This window comes from Cetorhinus maximus, chromosome X, assembly GCF_964194155.1.
Source record: "Cetorhinus maximus chromosome X, sCetMax3.hap1.1, whole genome shotgun sequence".
Taxonomy (NCBI): Eukaryota; Metazoa; Chordata; class Chondrichthyes; order Lamniformes; family Cetorhinidae; genus Cetorhinus; species Cetorhinus maximus.
In genome coordinates, this window is record NC_135917.1 from 12,339,906 (window position 1) to 12,366,345 (window position 26,440).

The following is a 26,440-nucleotide window of genomic DNA, read 5'->3' on the forward strand; positions in this document are numbered from 1 at the left end:
AGCATGTTATAGGCAGAGCTAAGCGATCCCACAACCAGTGAATCATTTGAAAGCTCTGCGGTCCTGCCACATCCACTCGTGAGTGGTGGTGGACAGTTAAACAGCTCACTGGAGGAGGAGGCCCCACAAACATCCCCATCTTCAATGATGGCGGAGCCCAGCATGTGAGTGCAAAAGACAAGGCTGAAGCATTTTGCAGCCATCTTCAGCCAGTGGTGCCGAGTGGGTGATCCATCTCGGCCTCTTCCGGAAGTCCCCAACACCACAGATAGCAGCCTTAAGCAAATTCGATTCACTCCACATAGGTGATAGCAAGGAACGCCTGAAGGCACTGGATACAGCAAAGGCCACAGGCTCCTGAACATATCCCAGCTGTAGCGCTGAAGACATGTGCTCTAGAACTAGCCTCACCTTTGGCCATGACAGCTACAACACTGGCACATACCCCGACAATTTGGAAAAATTGTACATGCATGTCCTGTCCACAAAAAGCTGGACAAATCCAATCCAGCCATCCATTTACTCTCAGTGATCAGCAAAGTGATGGAAGGTGTCATCAACAATGCTGTCATGCCCAGTGCTGGTTATTCATAACTTTCAACAAGGACTGCATTCATTATGCAATTTTCTAAAACTGTATTTTATTGAAATATGGACATGCAGTGATTCAAAAAGGCAACTCACCACCACCTTCTCAAGGGAAAATCAATGCTGGCACAGCCAGTGGCACCCACGTCCCATGAACGAATAAGAAAGAAACTAACAAGCCTGCTAAGATGGCTGCCAAAGGTCAGGTGACTTTTGCAATTTCCATTTCAAGTCTCCAGAAAGTTCCGGATTGAATAACCATGGGAAATGGCCTTCCTCTTGAATGGATATATCAAGATAAACCCTATCTGTGGGCTGTACACCTGCCATGGATTGTGATTTGAACAAAACGCAAAATGTATAAACTCCTCGACTGACCAGCTCCCACACACCACAGAACACAATGTGAAACTGCACACCTCAGAACGCAATCTGAACACACGCACCTCAGAATGCAATGTAAACACACACACCACAGAATGCAAAGATAAACCGCACACCAAAGATCGCAATGTAAACAGACACACCATAGAACGCAGTGTGAACACACACGCCAGAATTCAGTGTAAACACGCAGAACGCAGAACGCAGCGTGGGCAAGAAACACCACAGAACGCAATGTAATCCCGCACACCATAGAATGCAATAAGAAAACACACACCACAGAACGCAATGTGAACACACACACACCAGAAGTCAATGTAAACACGCACACCACAGAACGCAATGTAAAACCGCAGACTTCAGAACGCAATTTAAACACACAACACAAAACACAATGTGAAACTGCACACCACAGAATGCAATGTAAACACACACATGACAGAACACAAGGTAAACAGACACACCTCAGAACGCAATGTGAACACGCACACCACAGAACGCAATGGGAACACACACACCACAGAACGCAATGGGAACACACACACCACAGAACGCAATGGGAACACACACACCACAGAACGCAATGTGAACACACACACCACAGAACGCAATGGGAACACACACACCACAGAAGGCAATGGGAACACACACACCACAGAACGCAATGGGAACACACACACCACAGAACGCAATGTGAACACACACACCACAGAACGCAATGGGAACACACACACCACAGAACGCAATGTGAACACACACACCACAGAACGCAATGGGAACACACACACCACAGAACGCAATGTGAACACACACACCACAGAACGCAATGTGAACACGCACACCACAGAACGCAATGTAAAACCACACACCTCAGAACGCAATTTAAACACACAACACAAAACGCAATGTGAAACTGCACACCACAGAAAAAAATGTGAACACACAAACCACAGAACGCAGAGTTAAACCGCACACCACAGAACGCAATGTGAACACACACACCACAGAACGCAATGGGAACACACACACCACAGAACGCAATGTAAACACACACACCACAGAACGCAATGTGAACACACACACCACAGAACGCAATGGGAACACACACACCACAGAACGAAATGGGAAAACACACACCACAGAACGCAATGTGAACACACACACCACAGAACGCAATGTGAACACACACACCACAGAACGCAATGTGAACACACACACCACAGAACGCAATGTGAACACGCACACCACAGAACGCAATGTAAAACCACACACCTCAGAACGCAATTTAAACACACAACACAAAACGCAATGTGAAACTGCACACCACAGAAAAAAATGTGAACACACAAACCACAGAACGCAGAGTTAAACCGCACACCACAGAACGCAATGTGAAAACACACACCACAGAACGCAATGGGAACACACACAACACAGAACGCAATGTAAACACACACAGCACAGAACGCAATGGGAACACACACACCACAGAATGCAATGGGAACACACACACCACAGAACGCAATAGGAATACACACACCACAGAACGCAATGTGAACACACACACCACAGAACGCAATGGGAACACACACACCACAGAACGCAATGGGAACACACACACCACAGAACGCAATGGGAACACACACACCACAGAACGCAATGTGAACACACACACCACAGAACGCAATGGGAACACACACACCACAGAACGCAATGTGAACACACACACCACAGAACGCAATGTAAAACCGCACACCACAGAACGCAATGTAAAGACACACACCACAGAACGCAATGTGAACACACACACCACAGAACACAATGTAAAGACACACACCACAGAACGCAATGTGAACACACACACCACAGAACGCAATGTGTACACACACACCACAGAACGCAATGTGAACACACACACCACAGAACGCAATGTGAACACGGACACCACAGAACGCAATGTGAACACACACACCACAGAACGCAATGTGAACACACACACCACAGAACGCAATGTGAACACACACACCACAGAACGCAATGTGAACACACACCACAGAACGCAATGTGAACACACACACCACAGAACGCAATGTGTACACACACACCACAGAACGCAATGTGAACACACACACCACAGAACGTAATGTGAACACACACACCACAGAACGCAATGTGTACACACACCACAGAACGCAATGTGAACACACACCACAGAACATAATTTAAATACACACACCACAGAACGCAATGTGAACACACACCACAGAACATAATTTAAATACACACACCACAGAACGCAATGTGTACACACACCACAGAACGCAATGTGAACACACACACCACAGAACGCAATGTAAAACCGCACACCACAGAACGCAATATAAAGACACACACCACAGAACGCAATGTGAACACACACACCACAGAACGCAATGTAAAGACACACACCACAGAACGCAATGTGAACACACACATCACAGAACGCAATGTGTACACACACACCACAGAACGCAATGTGAACACACACACCACAGAACGCAATGTGAACACACACACCACAGAACGCAATGTGTACACACACACCACAGAACGCAATGTGTACACACACCATAGAACGCAATGTGAACACACACCACAGAACATAATTTAAATACACACACCACAGAACGCAATGTGAACACACACCACTGAACGCAGTGTGTACACACTCACCACAGAAGGTAATGTGAACACACACCACAGAACGCAATGTGAACACACACCACAGAACGCCGTGTGAACACACACACCACAGAACGCAATGTGAACACACACACCACAGAACATAATTTAAATACACACACCACAGAACGCAATGTGAACACGCACCACTGAACGCAGTGTGTAAACACAAACCACTGAACGCAGTGTGTACACACACACCACAGAATGCAATGTGAACACACACACCACAGAACGCAATGGGAACACACACACCAGAATTCAATATAAACACACATAACGCAGAATGCAATGTGGACAAGAAACACCACAGGACGCAATGTAATCCCGCACACCATAGAATGCAATAAGAAAACACATACCTCAGAACACAATGTGAAACTGCACACCACAGAACGCAATGTGAACACACACACACCAGAAGTCAATGTAAACACACAGACCGCAGAACGCAATGTGGACAAGAAATACCACAGAACGCAAAGTAGACCCGCAAACCACAGGACGCAATTTAAACACACAACACAAAACGCAATGTGAACACACACACCACAGAACGCAATGTAAAACCGCACACCACAGAACGCAATGTAAAGACACACACCACAGAACGCAATGTGTACACACACACCACAGAACGCAATGTGAACACACACACCACAGAACGCAATGTGAAAACGGACACCACAGAACGCAATGTGAACACGCACACCACAGAACGCAATGTAAAACCACACACCTCAGAACGCAATTTAAACACACAACACAAAACGCAATGTGAAACTGCACACCACAGAAAAAAATGTGAACACACAAACCACAGAACGCAGAGTTAAACCGCACACCACAGAACGCAATGTGAACACACACACCACAGAACGCAATGGGAACACACACACCACAGAACGCAATGTAAACACACACACCACAGAACGCAATGTGAACACACACACCACAGAACGCAATGGGAACACACACACCACAGAACGAAATGGGAACACACACACCACAGAACGCAATGTGAACACACACACCACAGAACGCAATGTGAACACACACACCACAGAACGCAATGTGAACACACACACCACAGAACGCAATGTGAACACGCACACCACAGAACGCAATGTAAAACCACACACCTCAGAACGCAATTTAAACACACAACACAAAACGCAATGTGAAACTGCACACCACAGAAAAAAATGTGAACACACAAACCACAGAACGCAGAGTTAAACCGCACACCACAGAACGCAATGTGAAAACACACACCACAGAACGCAATGGGAACACACACAACACAGAACGCAATGTAAACACACACACCACAGAACGCAATGGGAACACACACAACACAGAACGCAATGGGAACACACACAACACAGAACGCAATGTAAACACACACAGCACAGAACGCAATGGGAACACACACAACACAGAACGCAATGTAAACACACACAGCACAGAACGCAATGGGAACACACACAACACAGAACGCAATGTAAACACACACAACACAGAACGCAATGTGTACACACACACCACAGAACGCAATGTGAAAACACACACCAAAGAACGCAATGGGAACACACACAACACAGAACGCAATGTAAACACACACACCACAGAACGCAATGGGAACACACACACCACAGAACGCAATGTGAACACACACACCACAGAACGCAATGGGAACACACACACCACAGAACGCAATGTGAACACACACACCACAGAACGCAATGGGAACACACACACCACAGAACGCAATGGGAACACACACACCAGAATTCAATATAAACACACATAACGCAGAATGCAATGTGGACAAGAAACACCACAGGACGCAATGTAATCCCGCACACCATAGAATGCAATAAGAAAACACATACCTCAGAACACAATGTGAAACTGCACACCACAGAACGCAATGTGAACACACACACACCAGAAGTCAATGTAAACACACAGACCGCAGAACGCAATGTGGACAAGAAATACCACAGAACGCAAAGTAGACCCGCACACCACAGGACGCAATTTAAACACACAACACAAAACGCAATGTGAACACACACACCACAGAACGCAATGTAAAACCGCACACCACAGAACGCAATGTAAAGACACACACCACAGAACGCAATGTGAACACACACACCACAGAACACAATGTAAAGACACACACCACAGAACGCAATGTGAACACACAACCACAGAACGCAATGTGTACACACACACCACAGAACGCAATGTGAACACACACACCACAGAACGCAATGTGAACACGGACACCACAGAACGCAATGTGAACACACACACCACAGAACGCAATGTGAACACACACACCACAGAACGCAATGTGAACACACACACCACAGAACGCAATGTGAACACACACCACAGAACGCAATGTGAACACACACACCACAGAACGCAATGTGTACACACACACCACAGAACGCAATGTGAACACACACACCACAGAACGTAATGTGAACACACACACCACAGAACGCAATGTGTACACACACCACAGAACGCAATGTGAACACACACCACAGAACATAATTTAAATACACACACCACAGAACGCAATGTGAACACACACCACAGAACATAATTTAAATACACACACCACAGAACGCAATGTGTACACACACCACAGAACGCAATGTGAACACACACACACCACAGAACGCAATGTAAAACCGCACACCACAGAACGCAATATAAAGACACACACCACAGAACGCAATGTGAACACACACACCACAGAACGCAATGTAAAGACACACACCACAGAACGCAATGTGAACACACACATCACAGAACGCAATGTGTACACACACACCACAGAACGCAATGTGAACACACACACCACAGAACGCAATGTGAACACACACACCACAGAACGCAATGTGTACACACACACCACAGAACGCAATGTGTACACACACCATAGAACGCAATGTGAACACACACCACAGAACATAATTTAAATACACACACCACAGAACGCAATGTGAACACACACCACTGAACGCAGTGTGTACACACTCACCACAGAAGGTAATGTGAACACACACCACAGAACGCAATGTGAACACACACCACAGAACGCCGTGTGAACACACACACCACAGAACGCAATGTGAACACACACACCACAGAACATAATTTAAATACACACACCACAGAACGCAATGTGAACACGCACCACTGAACGCAGTGTGTAAACACAAACCACTGAACGCAGTGTGTACACACACACCACAGAATGCAATGTGAACACACACACCACAGAACGCAATGGGAACACACACACCAGAATTCAATATAAACACACATAACGCAGAATGCAATGTGGACAAGAAACACCACAGGACGCAATGTAATCCCGCACACCATAGAATGCAATAAGAAAACACATACCTCAGAACACAATGTGAAACTGCACACCACAGAACGCAATGTGAACACACACACACCAGAAGTCAATGTAAACACACAGACCGCAGAACGCAATGTGGACAAGAAATACCACAGAACGCAAAGTAGACCCGCAAACCACAGGACGCAATTTAAACACACAACACAAAACGCAATGTGAACACACACACCACAGAACGCAATGTAAAACCGCACACCACAGAACGCAATGTAAAGACACACACCACAGAACGCAATGTGTACACACACAACACAGAACGCAATGTGAACACACACACCACAGAACGCAATGTGAAAACGGACACCACAGAACGCAATGTGAACACGCACACCACAGAACGCAATGTAAAACCACACACCTCAGAACGCAATTTAAACACACAACACAAAACGCAATGTGAAACTGCACACCACAGAAAAAAATGTGAACACACAAACCACAGAACGCAGAGTTAAACCGCACACCACAGAACGCAATGTGAACACACACACCACAGAACGCAATGGGAACACACACACCACAGAACGCAATGTAAACACACACACCACAGAACGCAATGTGAACACACACACCACAGAACGCAATGGGAACACACACACCACAGAACGAAATGGGAACACACACACCACAGAACGCAATGTGAACACACACACCACAGAACGCAATGTGAACACACACACCACAGAACGCAATGTGAACACACACACCACAGAACGCAATGTGAACACGCACACCACAGAACGCAATGTAAAACCACACACCTCAGAACGCAATTTAAACACACAACACAAAACGCAATGTGAAACTGCACACCACAGAAAAAAATGTGAACACACAAACCACAGAACGCAGAGTTAAACCGCACACCACAGAACGCAATGTGAAAACACACACCACAGAACGCAATGGGAACACACACAACACAGAACGCAATGTAAACACACACACGACAGAACGCAATGGGAACACACACAACACAGAACGCAATGGGAACACACACAACACAGAACGCAATGTAAACACACACAGCACAGAACGCAATGGGAACACACACAACACAGAACGCAATGTAAACACACACAGCACAGAACGCAATGGGAACACACACAACACAGAACGCAATGTAAACACACACAACACAGAACGCAATGTGTACACACACACCACAGAACGCAATGTGAAAACACACACCAAAGAACGCAATGGGAACACACACAACACAGAACGCAATGTAAACACACACACCACAGAACGCAATGGGAACACACACACCACAGAACGCAATGTGAACACACACACCACAGAACGCAATGGGAACACACACACCACAGAACGCAATGTGAACACACACACCACAGAACGCAATGGGAACACACACACCACAGAACGCAATGGGAACACACACACCAGAATTCAATATAAACACACATAACGCAGAATGCAATGTGGACAAGAAACACCACAGGATGCAATGTAATCCCGCACACCATAGAATGCAATAAGAAAACACATACCTCAGAACACAATGTGAAACTGCACACCACAGAACGCAATGTGAACACACACACACCAGAAGTCAATGTAAACACACAGACCGCAGAACGCAATGTGGACAAGAAATACCACAGAACGCAAAGTAGACCCGCACACCACAGGACGCAATTTAAACACACAACACAAAACGCAATGTGAACACACACACCACAGAACGCAATGTAAAACCGCACACCACAGAACGCAATGTAAAGACACACACCACAGAACGCAATGTGAACACACACACCACAGAACACAATGTAAAGACACACACCACAGAACGCAATGTGAACACACAACCACAGAACGCAATGTGTACACACACACCACAGAACGCAATGTGAACACACACACCACAGAACGCAATGTGAACACGGACACCACAGAACGCAATGTGAACACACACACCACAGAACGCAATGTGAACACACACACCACAGAACGCAATGTGAACACACACACCACAGAACGCAATGTGAACACACACCACAGAACGCAATGTGAACACACACACCACAGAACGCAATGTGTACACACACACCACAGAACGCAATGTGAACACACACACCACAGAACGTAATGTGAACACACACACCACAGAACGCAATGTGTACACACACCACAGAACGCAATGTGAACACACACCACAGAACATAATTTAAATACACACACCACAGAACGCAATGTGAACACACACCACAGAACATAATTTAAATACACACACCACAGAACGCAATGTGAACACACACCACAGAACATAATTTAAATACACACACCACAGAACGCAATGTGTACACACACCACAGAACGCAATGTGAACACACACACACCACAGAACGCAATGTAAAACCGCACACCACAGAACGCAATATAAAGACACACACCACAGAACGCAATGTGAACACACACACCACAGAACGCAATGTAAAGACACACACCACAGAACGCAATGTGAACACACACATCACAGAACGCAATGTGTACACACACACCACAGAACGCAATGTGAACACACACACCACAGAACGCAATGTGAACACACACACCACAGAACGCAATGTGTACACACACACCACAGAACGCAATGTGTACACACACCACAGAACGCAATGTGAACACACACCACAGAACATAATTTAAATACACACACCACAGAACGCAATGTGAACACACACCACTGAACGCAGTGTGTACACACACACCACAGAAGGTAATGTGTACACACACCACAGAACGCAATGTGAACACACACCACAGAACGCCGTGTGAACACACACACCACAGAACGCAATGTGTACACACACACCACAGAACATAATTTAAATACACACACCACAGAACGCAATGTGAACACGCACCACTGAACGCAGTGTGTAAACACACACCACTGAACGCAGTGTGTACACACACACCACAGAATGCAATGTGAACACACACACCACAGAACGCAAATGGGAACACACACACCAGAATTCAATATAAACACACATAACGCAGAATGCAATGTGGACAAGAAACACCACAGGACGCAATGTAATCCCGCACACCATAGAATGCAATAAGAAAACACATACCTCAGAACACAATGTGAAACTGCACACCACAGAACGCAATGTGAACACACACACACCAGAAGTCAATGTAAACACACAGACCGCAGAACGCAATGTGGACAAGAAATACCACAGAACGCAAAGTAGACCCGCACACCACAGGACGCAATTTAAACACACAACACAAAACGCAATGTGAACACACACACCACAGAACGCAATGTAAAACCGCACACCACAGGACGCAATGTAAAGACACACACCACAGAACGCAATGTGAACATACACACCACAGAACGCAATGTAAAGACACACACCACAGAACGCAATGTGAACACACACACCACAGAACGCAATGTGAACACGGACACCAGAGAACGCAATGTGAACACGCACACCACAGAACGCAATGTAAAACCACACACCTCAGAACGCAATTTAAACACACAACACAAAACGCAATGTGAAACTGCACACCACAGAACGCAATGTGAACACACAAACCACAGAACGCAGAGTTAAACCGCACACCACAGAACGCAATGTGAACACACACACCACAGAACGCAATGGGAACACACACACCACAGAACGCAATGTAAACACACACACCACAGAACGCAATGTGAACACACACACCACAGAACGCAATGGGAACACACACACCACAGAACGAAATGGGAACACACACACCACAGAACGCAATGTGAACACACACACCACAGAACGCAATGTGAACACACACACCACAGAACGCAATGTGAACACACACACCACAGAACTCAATGTGAACACGCACACCACAGAACGCAATGTAAAACCACACACCTCAGAACGCAATTTAAACACACAACACAAAACGCAATGTGAAACTGCACACCACAGAAAAAAATGTGAACACACAAACCACAGAACGCAGAGTTAAACCGCACACCACAGAACGCAATGTGAAAACACACACCACAGAACGCAATGGGAACACACACAACACAGAACGCAATGTAAACACACACAGCACCGAACGCAATGGGAACACACACACCACAGAACGCAATGGGAACACACACACCACAGAACGCAATGTGAACACACACACCACAGAACGCAATGGGAACACACACACCACAGAACGCAATGTGAACACACACACCACAGAACGCAATGGGAACACACACACCACAGAACGCAATGGGAACACACACACCAGAATTCAATATAAACACACATAACGCAGAATGCAATGTGGACAAGAAACACCACAGGACGCAATGTAATCCCGCACACCATAGAATGCAATAAGAAAACACATACCTCAGAACACAATGTGAAACTGCACACCACAGAACGCAATGTGAACACACACACACCAGAAGTCAATGTAAACACACAGACCGCAGAACGCAATGTGGACAAGAAATACCACAGAACGCAAAGTAGACCCGCACACCACAGGACGCAATTTAAACACACAACACAAAACGCAATGTGAGCACACACACCACAGAACGCAATGGGAACACACACACCACAGAACGCAATGTAAAACCGCACACCACAGAACGCAATGTAAAGACACACACCACAGAACGCAATGTGAACACACACACCACAGAACACAATGTAAAGACACACACCACAGAACGCAATGTGAACACACACACCACAGAACGCAATGTGTACACACACACCACAGAACGCAATGTGAACACAAACACCACAGAACGCAATGTGAACACGGACACCACAGAACGCAATGTGAACACACACACCACAGAACGCAATGTGAACACACACACCACAGAACGCAATGTGAACACACACACCACAGAACGCAATGTGAAGACACACACCACAGAACGCAATGTGAACACACACCACAGAACGCAATGTGAACACACACACCACAGAACGCAATGTGTACACACACACCACAGAACGCAATGTGAACACACACACCACAGAACGTAATGTGAACACACAAACCACAGAACGCAATGTGTGCACACACCACAGAACGCAATGTGAACACACACCACAGAACATAATTTAAATACACACACCACAGAACGCAATGTGAACACACACCACAGAACATAATTTAAATACACACACCACAGAACGCAATGTGTACACACACCACAGAACGCAATGTGAACACACACACCACAGAACGCAATGTAAAACCGCACACCACAGAACGCAATATAAAGACACACACCACAGAACGCAATGTGAACACACACACCACAGAACGCAATGTAAAGACACACACCACAGAACGCAATGTGAACACACAAATCACAGAACGCAATGTGTACACACACACCACAGAACGCAATGTGAACACACACACCACAGAACGCAATGTGAACACACACACCACAGAACGCAATGTGTACACACACACCGCAGAACGCAATGTGTACACACACCACAGAACGCAATGTGAACACACACCACAGAACATAATTTAAATACACACACCACAGAACGCAATGTGAACACACACCAATGAACGCAGTGTGTACACACACACCACAGAAGGTAATGTGTACACACACCACAGAACGCAATGTGAACACACACCACAGAACGCCGTGTGAACACACACACCACAGAACGCAATGTGAACACACACACCACAGAACATAATTTAAATACACACACCACAGAACGCAATGTGAACACTCACCACTGAACACAGTGTGTAAACACACACCACTGAACGCAGTGTGTACACACTCACCACAGAATGCAATGTGAACACACACACCACAGAACGCAATGGGAACACACACACCAGAATTCAATATAAACACACATAACGCAGAATGCAATGTGGACAAGAAACACCACAGGACGCAATGTAATCCCGCACACCATAGAATGCAATAAGAAAACTCATACCTCAGAACACAATGTGAAACTGCACACCACAGAACGCAATGTGAACACACACGCACCAGAAGTCAATGTAAACACACAGACCGCAGAACGCAATGTGGACAAGAAATACCACAGAACGCAAAGTAGACCCGCACACCACAGGACGCAATTTAAACACACAACACAAAACGCAATGTGAACACACACACCACAGAACGCAATGTAAAACCGCACACCACAGAACGCAATGTAAAGACACACACCACAGAACGCAATGTGAACACACACACCACAGAACGCAATGTAAAGACACACACCACAGAACGCAATGTGAACACACACACCACAGAACGCAATGTGTACACACACACCACAGAACGCAATGTGAACACACACACCACAGAACGCAATGTGAACACGGACACCACAGAACGCAATGTGAACACAAACACCACAGAACGCAATGTTTACACACACACCACAGAACGCAATGTGTACACACACCACAGAACGCAATGTGAACATACACACCACAGAACGCAATGTAAAGACACACACCACAGAACGCAATGTGAACACACACACCACAGAACGCAATGTGAACACGGACACCAGAGAACGCAATGTGAACACGCACACCACAGAACGCAATGTAAAACCACACACCTCAGAACGCAATTTAAACACACAACACAAAACGCAATGTAATACTGCACACCACAGAACGCAATGTGAACACACAAACCACAGAACGCAGAGTTAAACCGCACACCACAGAACGCAATGTGAACACACACACCACAGAACGCAATGGGAACACACACACCACAGAACGCAATGTAAACACACACACCACAGAACGCAATGTGAACACACACACCACAGAACGCAATGGGAACACACACACCACAGAACGAAATGGGAACACACACACCACAGAACGCAATGTGAACACACACACCACAGAACGCAATGTGAACACACACACCACAGAACGCAATGTGAACACACACACCACAGAACGCAACGTGAACACGCACACCACAGAACGCAATGTAAAACCACACACCTCAGAACGCAATTTAAACACACAACACAAAACGCAATGTGAAACTGCACACCACAGAAAAAAATGTGAACACACAAACCACAGAACGCAGAGTTAAACCGCACACCACAGAACGCAACGTGAAAACACACACCACAGAACGCAATGGGAACACACACAACACAGAACGCAATGTAAACACACACAGCACAGAACGCAATGGAAACACACACACCACAGAACGCAATGGGAACACACACACCACAGAACGCAATGGGAACACACACCACAGAACGCAATGGGAACACACACACCACAGAACGCAATGTGAACACACACACCACAGAACGCAATGGGAACACACACACCACAGAACGCAATGGGAACACACACACCAGAATTCAATATAAACACACATAACGCAGAATGCAATGTGGACAAGAAACACCACAGGACGCAATGTAATCCCGCACACCATAGAATGCAATAAGAAAACACATACCTCAGAACACAATGTGAAACTGCACACCACAGAACGCAATGTGAACACACACACACCAGAAGTCAATGTAAACACACAGACCGCAGAACGCAATGTGGACAAGAAATACCACAGAACGCAAAGTAGATCCGCACACCACAGGACGCAATTTAAACACACAACACAAAACGCAATGTGAGCACACACACCACAGAACGCAATGGGAACACACACACCACAGAACGCAATGTAAAACCGCACACCACAGAACGCAATGTAAAGACACACACCACAGAACGCAATGTGAACACACACACCACAGAACACAATGTAAAGACACACACCACAGAACGCAATGTGAACACACACACCACAGAACGCAATGTGTACACACACACCACAGAACGCAATGTGAACACAAACACCACAGAACGCAATGTGAACACGGACACCACAGAACGCAATGTGAACACACACACCACAGAACGCAATGTGAACACACACACCACAGAACGCAATGTGAACACACACACCACAGAACGCAATGTGAAGACACACACCACAGAACGCAATGTGAACACACACCAATGAACGCAGTGTGTACACACACACCACAGAAGGTAATGTGTACACACACCACAGAACGCAATGTGAACACACACCACAGAACGCCGTGTGAACACACACACCACAGAACGCAATGTGAACACACACACCACAGAACATAATTTAAATACACACACCACAGAACGCAATGTGAACACTCACCACTGAACACAGTGTGTAAACACACACCACTGAACGCAGTGTGTACACACTCACCACAGAATGCAATGTGAACACACACACCACAGAACGCAATGGGAACACACACACCAGAATTCAATATAAACACACATAACGCAGAATGCAATGTGGACAAGAAACACCACAGGACGCAATGTAATCCCGCACACCATAGAATGCAATAAGAAAACACATACCTCAGAACACAATGTGAAACTGCACACCACAGAACGCAATGTGAACACACACACACCAGAAGTCAATGTAAACACACAGACCGCAGAACGCAATGTGGACAAGAAATACCACAGAACGCAAAGTAGACCCGCACACCACAGGACGCAATTTAAACACACAACACAAAACGCAATGTGAACACACACACCACAGAACGCAATGTAAAACCGCACACCACAGAACGCAATGTAAAGACACACACCACAGAACGCAATGTGAACACACACACCACAGAACGCAATGTAAAGACACACACCACAGAACGCAATGTGAACACACACACCACAGAACGCAATGTGTACACACACACCACAGAACGCAATGTGAACACACACACCACAGAACGCAATGTGAACACGGACACCACAGAACGCAATGTGAACACAAACACCACAGAACGCAATGTTTACACACACACCACAGAACGCAATGTGAACAGACACACCACAGAACGCAAAGTGAACACACACACCACAGAACGCAATGTGAACACACACCACAGAACGCAATGTGAACACACACAACACAGAACGCAATGTGTACACACACACCACAGAACGCAATGTGAACACACACCACAAAACGTAATGTGAACACACACACCACAGAACGCAATGTGTACACACACCACAGAACGCAATGTGAACACACACCACAGAACATAATTTAAATACACACACCACAGAACGCAATGTGAACACACACCACAGAACATAATTTGAATACACACACCACAGAACGCAATGTGTACACACACCACAGAACGCAATGTGAACACACACACCACAGAACGCAATGTAAAACCGCACACCACAGAACGCAATGTAAAGACACACACCACAGAACGCAATGTGAACACACACACCACAGAACGCAATGTAAAGACACACACCACAGAACGCAATGTGAAAACACACATCACAGAACGCAATGTGTACACACACACCACAGAACGCAATGTGAACACACACACCACCGAACGCAATGTGAACACGGACACCACAGAACGCAATGTGAACACACACACCACAGAACGCAATGTTTACACACACACCACAGAACGCAATGTGAACACACACACCACAGAACGCAATGTGAACAAACACACCACAGAACGCAATGTGTACACACACACCACAGAACGCAATGTGAACACACACACCACAGAACGCAATGTGAGCACACACCACAGAACATAATTTAAATACACACACCACAGAACGCAATGTGAACACACACCACAGAACATAATTTAAATACACACACCACAGAACGCAATGTGAACACACACACCACAGAACGCAATGTGTACAAACACACCACAGAACGCAATGTGTACACACACCACAGAACGCAATGTGAACACACACCACAGAACATAATTTAAATACACACACCACAGAACGCAATGTGAGCACACTCCACTGATCGCAGTGTGTACACACACACCACAGAAGTTAATGTGTACACACACCACAGAACGCAATGTGAACACACACCTCAGAACGCTGTGTGAACACACACACCACAGAACGCAATGTGAACACACACACCACAGAACATAATTTAAATACACACAACACAGAACGCAATGTGAACACGCACCACTGAACGCAGTGTGTAAACACACAGCACTGAATGCAGTGTGTACACACACACCACAGAACGCAATGTGAACACACACACCACAGAACGCAATGTGAACACGCACCAAAGAACGCAATGTGTACACACACCACAGAACGCAATGTGTACACACACACCACAGAACGCAATGTGAACACTCACCACAGAACGCAATGTGAACACACACCACAGAACGCAATGTGAACACACACACCACAGAACGCAATGTAAAACCGCACACCACAGAACGCCATGTAAAACCGCACACCACAGAACGCCATGTGAAACAGCACACCACAGAATACAATGTGAACACACACCACAGAACGCAATATGAACACACACCACAGAACGCAATGTGAACACACACACCACAGAACGCAATGTGAACACACACACCTCAGAAAGCAATGTGTATACACGCACCACAGAACGCAATGTGAACACGGGCACCACAGAACGCAATGTGAACACGGGCACCACAGAACGTAATTTAAACACACACACCACAGAACGCAATGTGAACACACATCACAGAACACAATGTGAACACACACACCACAGAACGCAATGTTTACACACACACCACAGAACGCAATGTGAACACACACACCACAGAACGCAATGTGAACACACACATCACAGAACGCAATGTGTACACACACACCACAGAACACAATGTGAACACACACACCACAGAACGCAATCTGTAAACACACACCACAGAATGCAATGTGTACACACACACCACAGAACGCAATGTTTACATACAGACCACAGAACGCAATGTGAACACACACACCACAGAACGCAATGTGTACACACACACCTCAGAATGCAATGTGAACACACACACCACAGAACGCAATGTGTACACACACACCACAGAACGCAATGTGAACACACACACCACAGAACGCAATGTGTACACACACACCACAGAACGCAATGTAAACACACACACCACAGAACGTAATGTGAACACACACACCACAGAACGCAATGTGAACACACAGCACAGAACGCAATGTGAACACATACCACAGAACGTAATGTGAAACTGCAAACCAGAGAACGCAAAGTAACCCCGCACACCACAGAACGTAACATGAACACACACCACAGAACGCAATGTAAACACACACGCCACAGAACGCAATGTAAACACACACACCACAGAACGCAATGTGAACACACACACCACAGAACGCAATGTGTACACACACACCACAGAACGCAATGTCAACACACACACCACAGAACGCAATGTGAACACACACTCCACAGAACGCAATGTGTACACACACACCACAGAACGCAATGGGAACACACAGCACAGAACGCAATGTGAACACATACCACAGAACACAATGAGAACACACACACCACAGAACGCAATGTGAACACACACACCACAGAACGCAATGTGAACACACACACCACAGAACGCAATGTGAACACACACACTACAGAACGCAATGTGAACACACACACCACAGAACGCAATGTGAACACACACCACAGAACACAATGTGAACACACACACCACAGAACGCAATGTGAACACACACACCACAGAACGCAATGGGAACACACAGCACAGAACGCAATGTGAACACACAGCACAGAACGCAATGTGTACACACACACCACAGAACGCAATGGGAACACACTGCACAGAACGCAATGTGAACACACAGCACAGAACGCAATGTGAACACACACCACAGAACGCAATGTGAACACACACACCACAGAACGCAATGTGTACACACACCACAGAACGCAATGTGAACACACACACCACAGAACGCAATGTGTACACACACACCACTGAACGCAATGTGAACACACACCACAGAACGCAATGTGTACACACACCACAGAACGCAATGTGTACTCACACACCACAGAACGCAATGTGAACACATACCACAGAACGCAATGTGAACACACACACCACAGAACGCAATGTGAACACACACACCACAGAACGTAATGTGAACACTCACACCACAGAACGCAATGTGAACACACACACCACAGAACGCAATGTGAACACACACACCACAGAACGCAATGTGAACACACACCACAGAACGCAATGTGTACACACACACCACAGAACGCAATGTGAACACACACCAAAGAACGCAATGTGTACACACACACCACAGAACGCAATGTGTACACACACACCACAGAACGCAATGTGAACACACACACCACAGAACATAATTTAAATACACACACCACAGAACGCAATGTGAACACACACCACTGAACGCAGTGTGTACACACACACCACAGAACGCAATGTGAAACCACACACATCACAGAACGCAATGTGTACACACACACCATAGAACGCAATGTGAACACACACCACAGAACGCTATGTGAACACACACACCACAGAACGCAATGTGAACACATACCACAGAACGCAATGTGAACACACACACCACAGAACGCAATGTGTACACACATACCACAGAACGCAATGTGAACACACACCACAGAACGCAATGTGAACACACACCACAGAACGCAATGTGAACACACACACCACAGAACACAATGTGAACACACACACCACAGAACGCAATGTGTACACACACACTACAGAACGCAATGTGAACATACACACCACAGAACGCAATGTAAAACCGCACACCACAGAACGCAATGTAAAACCGCACACCACAGAACGCCATGTGAAACAGCACACCACAGAATGCAATGTGAACACGGACATCACAGAACGTAATTTAAACACACACACCACAGAACGCAATGTGAACACACACCACAGAACGCAATGTGTACACACACACCACAGAACGCAATGTGAACACACACACCACTGAACGCAATGTGTACACACACACCACTGAACGCAATGTGTATACACACACCACAGAACGCAATGTAAACACACACACCACAGAACGCAATGTAAACACACACACCACAGAACGCAATGTGTACACACACACCACAGAACGCAATGTGTACACACACACCACAGAACACAATGTGAACACACACCACAGAACATAATTTAAATACACACACCACAGAACGCAATGTGAACACACACCACAGAACATAATTTAAATACACACACCACAGAACGCAATGTGAACACACACACCACAGAACGCAATGTGTACACACACACCACAGAACGCAATGTGTACACACACCACAGAACGCAATGTGAACACACACCACAGAACATAATTTAAATACACACACCACAGAACGCAATGTGAGCACACACCACTGAACGCAATGTGTACACACACACCACAGAAGGTAATGTGTACACACACCACAGAACGCAATGTGAACACACACCACAGAACGCCGTGTGAACACACACACCACAGAACGCAATGTGAATACACACACCACAGAACATAATTTAAATACACACACCACAGAACGCAATGTGAACACGCACCACTGAACGCAGTGTGTAAACACACACCACTGAACGCAGTGTGTACACACACACCACAGAACGCAATGTGAACACACACACCACAGAAAGCAATGTGAACACGCACCAAAGAACGCAATGTGTACACATACCACAGAACGCAATGTGTACACACACACCACAGAACGCAATGTGAACACTCACCACAGAACGCAATGTGAACACACACCACAGAACGCAATGTGAACACACACACCACAGAACGCAATGTAAAACCGCACACCACAGAACGCCATGTAAAACCGCACACCACAGAACGCCATGTGAAACAGCACACCACAGAATACAATGTGAACACACACCACAGAACGCAATGTGAACACACACCACAGAACGCAATGTGAACACACACACCACAGAACGCAATGTGAACACACACACCACAGAACGCAATGTGTATACACACACCACAGAATGCAATGTGAACACGGGCACCACAGAACGCAATGTGAACACGGGCACCACAGAACGTAATTTAGACACACACACCACAGAACGCAATGTGAACACACACCACAGAACACAATGTGAACACACACACCACAGAACGCAATGTGAACACACACACCACAGAACGCAATGTTTACACACACACCACAGAACGCAATGTGAACACACACACCACAGAACGCAATGTGAACACACACATCACAGAACGCAATGTGTACACACACACCACAGAACGCAATGTGAACACACACACCACAGAAAGCAATCTGTAAACACACACCACAGAATGCAATGTGTACACACACACCACAGAACGCAATGTTTACATACAGTCAACAGAACGCAATGTGAACACACACACCACAGAACGCAATGTGTACACACACACCTCAGAACGCAATGTGAACACACACAGCACAGAACGCAATGTGTACACACACACCACAGAACGCAATGTGATCACACACACCACAGAACGCAATGTGTACACACACACCACAGAACGCAATGTAAACACACACACCACAGAACGTAATGTGAACACACACACCACAGAACGCAATGTGAACACACAGCAAAGAACGCAATGTGAACACATACCACAGAACGTAATGTGAAACTGCAAACCAGAGAACGCAAAGTAACCCCGCACACCACAGAACGTAACATGAACACACACCACAGAACGCAATGTAAACACACACGCCACAGAACGCAATGTAAACACACACACCACAGAACGCAATGTGAACACACACAACACAGAACGCAATGTGTACACACACACCACAGAACGCAATGTCAACACACACACCACAGAACGCAATGTGAACACACACACCACAGAACACAATGTGAACACACACACCACAGAACGCAATGTGAACACACAGCACAGAACGCAAAGTGAACACATACCACAGAACGCAATGGGAACACACAGCACAGCACGCAATGTGAACACATACCACAGAACACAATGAGAACACACACACCACAGAACGCAATGTGAACACACACACCACAGAACGCAATGTGAACACACACACCACAGAACGCAATGTGAACACACACACTACAGAACGCAATGTGAACACACACACCACAGAACGCAATGTGAACACATACCACAGAACACAATGTGAACACACACACCACAGAACGCAATGTGAACACACACACCACAGAACGCAATGGGAACACACAGCACAGAACGCAATGTGAACACACAGCACAGAACGCAATGTGTACACACACACCACAGAACGCAATGGGAACACACTGCACAGAACGCAATGTGAACACACAGCACAGAACGCAATGTGAACACACACCACAGAACGCAATGTGAACACACACACCACAGAACGCAATGTGTACACACACCACAGAACGCAATGTGAACACACACACCACAGAACGCAATGTGTACACACACACCACTGAACGCAATGTGAACACACACCACTGAACGCAGTGTGTACACACACACCACAGAACGCAATGTGAAACCACACACACCACAGAACCCAATGTGTACACACACACCATAGAACGCAATGTGAACACACACCACAGAACGCTATGTGAACACACACACCACAGAACGCAATGTGAACACATACCACAGAACGCAATGTGAACACACACACCACAGAACGCAATGTGTGCACACATACCACAGAACACAATGTGAACACACACCACAGAACGCAATGTGAACACACACCACAGAACGCAATGTGAACACACACACCACAGAACACAATGTGAACACACACACCACAGAACGCAATGTGTACACACACACCACAGAACGCAATGTGAACACACACACCACAGAACGCAATGTAAAACCGCACACCACAGAACGCAATGTAAAACCGCACACTACAGAACGCCATGTGAAACAGCGCACCACAGAATGCAATGTGAACACGGACACCACAGAACGTAATTTAAACACACACACCACAGAACGCAATGTGAACACACACCACAGAACGCAATGTGTACACACACACCACAGAACGCAATGTGAGCACACACAACAAAGAACGCAATGTGTACACACAAACCACAGAAGGCAATGTGTATACACACACCACAGAACGCAATGTAAACACACACACCACAGAACGCAATGTAAACACACACACCACAGAACGCAATGTGTACACACACACCACAGAACGCAATGTGTATACACACACCACAGAATGCAATGTAAACACACACACCACAGAACGCAATGTAAACACACACACCACAGAAGGCAATGTGTATACACACACCACAGAACGCAATGTAAACACACACACCACAGAACGCAATGTAAACACACACACCACAGAACGCAATGTGTACACACACACCACAGAACGCAATGTGTATACACACACCACAGAATGCAATGTAAACACACACACCACAGAACGCAATGTAAACACACACACCACAGAACGCAATGTAAACACACACACCACAGAACGCAATGTAAACACACACACCACAGAACGCAATGGGAACACGCACACCACAGAAAGCAATGTAAACACACACACCACAGAACGCAATGTGAACACACAGCACAGAACGCAATGTGTACACACACCAAAGAACGCAATGTGTACACACACACCACAGAACGCAATGTGTACACACACACCACAGAACGCAATGTGAACACACACACCACAGAACATAATTTAAATACACACACCACAGAACGCAATGTGAACACACACCACTGAACGCAGTGTGTACACACACACCACAGAACGCAATGTGAAACCACACACATCACAGAACGCAATGTGTACACACACACCATAGAACGCAATGTGAACACACACCACAGAACGCTATGTGAACACACACACCACAGAACGCAATGTGAACACATACCACAGAACGCAATGTGAACACACACACCACAGAACGCAATGTGTACACACATACCACAGAACGCAATGTGAACACACACCACAGAACGCAATGTGAACACACACCACAGAACGCAATGTGAACACACACACCACAGAACACAATGTGAACACACACACCACAGAACGCAATGTGTACACACACACTACAGAACGCAATGTGAACATACACACCACAGAACGCAATGTAAAACCGCACACCACAGAACGCAATGTAAAACCGCACACCACAGAACGCCATGTGAAACAGCACACCACAGAATGCAATGTGAACACGGACATCACAGAACGTAATTTAAACACACACACCACAGAACGCAATGTGAACACACACCACAGAACGCAATGTGTACACACACACCACAGAACGCAATGTGAACACACACACCACTGAACGCAATGTGTACACACACACCACTGAACGCAATGTGTATACACACACCACAGAACGCAATGTAAACACACACACCACAGAACGCAATGTAAACACACACACCACAGAACGCAATGTGTACACACACACCACAGAACGCAATGTGTACACACACACCACAGAACACAATGTGAACACACACCACAGAACATAATTTAAATACACACACCACAGAACGCAATGTGAACACACACCACAGAACATAATTTAAATACACACACCACAGAACGCAATGTGAACACACACACCACAGAACGCAATGTGTACACACACACCACAGAACGCAATGTGTACACACACCACAGAACGCAATGTGAACACACACCACAGAACATAATTTAAATACACACACCACAGAACGCAATGTGAGCACACACCACTGAACGCAATGTGTACACACACACCACAGAAGGTAATGTGTACACACACCACAGAACGCAATGTGAACACACACCACAGAACGCCGTGTGAACACACACACCACAGAACGCAATGTGAATACACACACCACAGAACATAATTTAAATACACACACCACAGAACGCAATGTGAACACGCACCACTGAACGCAGTGTGTAAACACACACCACTGAACGCAGTGTGTACACACACACCACAGAACGCAATGTGAACACACACACCACAGAAAGCAATGTGAACACGCACCAAAGAACGCAATGTGTACACATACCACAGAACGCAATGTGTACACACACACCACAGAACGCAATGTGAACACTCACCACAGAACGCAATGTGAACACACACCACAGAACGCAATGTGAACACACACACCACAGAACGCAATGTAAAACCGCACACCACAGAACGCCATGTAAAACCGCACACCACAGAACGCCATGTGAAACAGCACACCACAGAATACAATGTGAACACACACCACAGAACGCAATGTGAACACACACCACAGAACGCAATGTGAACACACACACCACAGAACGCAATGTGAACACACACACCACAGAACGCAATGTGTATACACACACCACAGAATGCAATGTGAACACGGGCACCACAGAACGCAATGTGAACACGGGCACCACAGAACGTAATTTAAACACACACACCACAGAACGCAATGTGAACACACACCACAGAACACAATGTGAACACACACACCACAGAACGCAATGTGAACACACACACCACAGAACGCAATGTTTACACACACACCACAGAACGCAATGTGAACACACACACCACAGAACGCAATGTGAACACACACATCACAGAACGCAATGTGTACACACACACCACAGAACGCAATGTGAACACACACACCACAGAAAGCAATCTGTAAACACACACCACAGAATGCAATGTGTACACACACACCACAGAACGCAATGTTTACATACAGTCAACAGAACGCAATGTGAACACACACACCACAGAACGCAATGTGTACACACACACCTCAGAACGCAATGTGAACACACACAGCACAGAACGCAATGTGTACACACACACCACAGAACGCAATGTGATCACACACACCACAGAACGCAATGTGTACACACACACCACAGAACGCAATGTAAACACACACACCACAGAACGTAATGTGAACACACACACCACAGAACGCAATGTGAACACACAGCAAAGAACGCAATGTGAACACATACCACAGAACGTAATGTGAAACTGCAAACCAGAGAACGCAAAGTAACCCCGCACACCACAGAACGTAACATGAACACACACCAAAGAACGCAATGTAAACACACACGCCACAGAACGCAATGTAAACACACACACCACAGAACGCAATGTGAAC